At 47.9% G+C, this 4,376-nt stretch overlaps 1 non-coding gene across 1 annotated transcript; it reads right to left on the reverse strand.

Moving 5' to 3' along the window:
* Window positions 1–2,760: 2,760 nt before the first annotated feature.
* EI90DRAFT_t250 lies at window positions 2,761–2,834 on the reverse strand. Its single transcript has one exon. It is a non-coding gene; the product is annotated as a tRNA-Ala (tRNA).
* Between the last annotated feature and the right edge of the window lie 1,542 nt (window positions 2,835–4,376).

Consider the following 4,376-nt stretch of genomic DNA (forward strand, 5'->3'; position numbering starts at 1 on the left):
CACTACTCACCCAGCCAAACTTCCTCCTGGAAAACCAGGAATTGCGCATAATAAATGTGATAAACTCGATCCAAAAAAAGATCAAGGAAACAAGCCATAATGGCATGGCTCATCTAGACATAACTCTAGAAAGAATGGCCAACACAATCGATGCATTGACTGATAAAATCAGCAAGCAAACTGACTTGCTGAAGGAAATAAACTTCTCATGAAATAGTGAGGAAACAAAAAAATACCCCTGGGCCATGGGCCAGGATAAAACCAGAACTCGTGAAAAATTCACGAAAAGAACAACCAGTGAAAGTACACTGGAGTATCATCAGCGACTTGACAGAGATGCAAAAGAGATCCTTCTCCCAAGGATAGGAGAAGATGATGCCGAAAGGAGGCACCGTTCAGAAATCAGGAGGAGAATCGGCACATACCAAAGGTTTGGCCAAACCTCCACCTTTGATGAGCCTCTCGAACAGAGAGGTAACACAATCACACACTCTCAAAACAATGAGAGAATTCTGATACAACTTCAGGCGAAATCACCTGAAACAAAGGAAATGCTGCAAGAGAGACTCCCTCCAGCGAAAACCCCTCCAAAGGAGATATCTCCATTGGATAGCGACCCTGCAAAGGCAGGGGAGCAAGAAGAGTACCTGGAAAAATGGTACGAAAAGGCCATAAGAATGGCCGAAGTGAGAATACTCACTCCCTACCCAGAGGGAGTGAAGCCAGAAGCTCTAAAGAATGGGCTGGCTTTCCCTGACAAGAAATGGTCAGGGGAGAACGACATGGAGTCGTTCTGGCAGTGGTTCACAGAACTACTGGGATTCCTTGCCTCGTGAGGATGCAAAGGTGTCAAGGGACAACTCCCAGGTCCCCATGACCCTCCCCTATGGTCCACAGCCTGTGGTGTAACCAGCCCTATCCAGGGCACAACCTACTGTGGGTAAGAAGATGAGATGGAAGCTAACTTCTCATCTTCCCACAGTGGCCACCATATCAGGAAAACTTCCGGGGATACCCGGAAGTCACATGAAGGGGTAGGAACCGGGCCCGGAGCATGCGGCACGCAGAGCATGTGGGAAGTGCGGCAGGTGGAAGCGGGTCCGGATGCGGGTCCGGGTCCGGGCTAGTCAGGGTGTGCGCCCTGACAAAAGGTCCCCAATTCGATGAAGTCCATCTGGACTGCTTGATTCATGGATTAGGGGGACCTACATTCGACCTCAGAATAAGACTCTGAGATGAAACTCTCCTCAGAGGAGACGAGGGCATGTTCCTCGAAGTTCTCAACATACTGATGAGAACTTTCATCAAAGCCTCTGCTGTGTTGAACGCGACAAAGAAATGATGGTGATGCCACCAGACCAGGCATCCTTCAATGCCAGGTTTCTAAACAACATTCCCCTCGAATGGAAGAGGGAAATGATCATTCATGACAGAATCAGAGTGGACTTCTCCTCAAATGAGGAGATGTTAAAAGCAATATCTCATGTAGACGAGATAATCGACAGGCTGAAGGTGTCTTCAGCCTACAAATTGGGATATTACACCTGAACAACCACCACGGCAACCACAAGCTGCGGTAGAGCTCTCCCATCAGGAAAGAAGGCTGAAGAGCCCAAACCCAGATGGAAAGAGGATATATCCTCGAAAAATTCGAGGAAAACTGACCAAAAGTCAGTCCCAATTTGCAGCAAATGTGGCAAAATAGGGCAAACAAAAGATTACCCTAAACATCATGCTATGAGCGATGAAAAGCCAAGGCACATAGCTGCCATGGAAATCACGAATGCATCAGAAGAAGAGTTGGAAGACTCATCAGACGAAAAACCAGAGAACAACTCTGGTGACTCCAGAGCATCAAGCTTCGAAGTAGAGGACCCATACAAGGGACCTCAATACTCACCCAATTCAGAGGGTGAGGAAGTTAACATTGGGACCATAAGGATGGGCCCAATGTCAGTCGTTGACCACGACAACATAAATTACAAAATCAAACTGGCCATGGTGCACCAGTTAGAAAACATGGCAGACGAGAGAGTCACCGAAGCCTTGGTGGAAGCACCAAGAAAAGATGCCTTGGGGAAATACACCAAAGTACCCAAGGAAAACAAGGAGAAAGGGAAGAAGGACCAAAAGTCCATCGAAACCAAGACCCCCTTGTTTGATGCGAAATTCTCAAAAGATGTGGGAAAATATCCCACAAACAGACTGCTCTCAACAAAGAGAATGCTGACAGCTCACATAAAAATAGCAGGCATAAAAGCCTATGTGCTATTTGACAGTGGGGCTGAAACGGATGCAATATCGCCGGACTTTGTCTGTGCAGTCCACATCCCAATCCTCCAATTGGAGAACCCAGTCATCCTCCAAATGGGGACAAAAGGAACAAGATCACAGATCTTGTTCAGAACAAATGTGGACATTGAGATCAATGGCCATGTAGAAAAACACTATTTCGATGTGATTAACATCGACAGATACAACACCATATTTGGTGCCCCCTGGTTAAATGAAAACCAGGTAAGCTTAGACTTCCGGTCTCATAAAGTGAGAACGGTGAACAAGGGTAACATAGACACCCTTGGAGTCAGTGAAGACTGTGTGACGAGATCACATGGGTGGAAAACTTGAGCAAGGGCTCAAGAACAGCCAAAAAAAGAAGCCTCCCTGACAGGGAGGCAAGACAAAAACACACCTCAGGGTAATCGGCAGAAAGTACCGGTGTTGGAATTTGCACATGGTCTTTTAGGGAAACCTAAAAGTTGGACATACTGGGAATCAAACTCCAGTCCTCTGGATTGCGAACTCAGTGTGCACAGCCATTACACCATATGCCCTGTTAGGCTGAGGTGGTTATTTCAACAGAAGGTTGGCCCAATCCTAGTCCAGAAGGACTAGAACTCCCAGATGTACCACATCTGGAAGGTCTCTCCATGAACAGCCCCGAGTTCGAAATACTCAGGGAGTGGTGGAGAGAGAAATTTGAAACCGTAATGGTGCCAGCACCATTAGAAATGCCTCCCTTGAGGGAGGTGAACCATCGAATCCCATTAAAGGATCCAAACAAGAAATTTTGGGAAAACACCCCAAGATCTCCTGCAGCACTGCAGGAAGCACTAGTGACCAAAATAGATTGCTACATGAAAGCAGGATGGTGGTATCCCGCAAGCAGCAAGCGAGCATGCCTGCTGCTGTGCATCTGCAAAGCAGATGGATCTTTGCACATGGTAATCGATGCAAGAAATCATAATTCAAATGTTATAGGAATGGAGTCTCTTGTGACCGTGTCGACTGAACGTCCACCATGGCGGGCCCTCCTTCTCCATATCCTCCCTTCTCTTTGTTACCTTCTCCCCGTTACCCCCCTTTCTTACACGTTCACTCTGCGCTAAGCTTTCCCTTATCGGGTTTTGGTGCTGGCCGGAATATTTATTCTATTTCGCGAGATTTCTTGCGATCATTTCTTATTCAATAGTTAGCGTCACGTTTATGTATGGCAACAGCTGAAAAGACGGAACCTAACAAATAACACACCATCCTCTTCTGTGCAACAACTGTAAACCTCCTTGTGCCAACACTGTATCGTCTGTGTAAGATTGTGTATGTCTCGGTCACCATCTATATGGGTCATCCCTGCCAAGGTTGACAACTCTAGCCACGGATCATCGAGTTTGCATGTGACTCAACTCAGGTATGTGTGATCACCTTTTGTTACGACTCACGTCGTTTGCCCAGGTACTGGGCTCACGTCTGTCTCACCTTACAGTGAGCATCTGGTTAATTCTACGGACAGATGGGTATTCGATACAAGCCTGTTCCCTTCGTCGCCGGTACGCTCTCGCGAGCGCCAAGTAGCCGTCAAACCCACCACGTGTCGTTCGACCTACAATCGACTAACCCCTCCATCACCGGTACGCTCTTACGAGTGCCAAGTACCCATTGACACATATACAGACCATCCGCCAGATGAACGGTCTCATACCTCGTTGCCGGTACGCCCATCTGGGCGCCAAGTATCCGTCAACCCAGCCTCTGGCAGCTCCCTCAAGGAGCTAGAACATCACTCGTTGCCGGTACACCCAATTGGGTGCCAAGTACCCATCAACCTATTCTCAGGAAGCTCCCTCAAGGAGTCGTTATCTCACTCGCTACCGGTACGCTCCCTTGAGCGCCAAGTACCCGCTAGCCCTATGTCCTCGACTAGTCCCGCTCTGGACATTCTCTCAACCTGTGATCCTATACACCCACGTACAGTACGCTCACATAACGAGCGCCAAGTATCCGTCGTAACAGACTCCCATTCACTGCGAGGCCTCAGCTTTCTGTCAAAAGCTCCACAGCCATCAGACAATTCTAATTACATGACTAAACCGCCCTAC

The sequence above is a fragment of the Cantharellus anzutake genome, assembly GCF_015039405.1.
Source record: "Cantharellus anzutake strain C23 chromosome Unknown EI90scaffold_108, whole genome shotgun sequence".
NCBI lineage: Eukaryota > Fungi > Basidiomycota > Agaricomycetes > Cantharellales > Hydnaceae > Cantharellus > Cantharellus anzutake.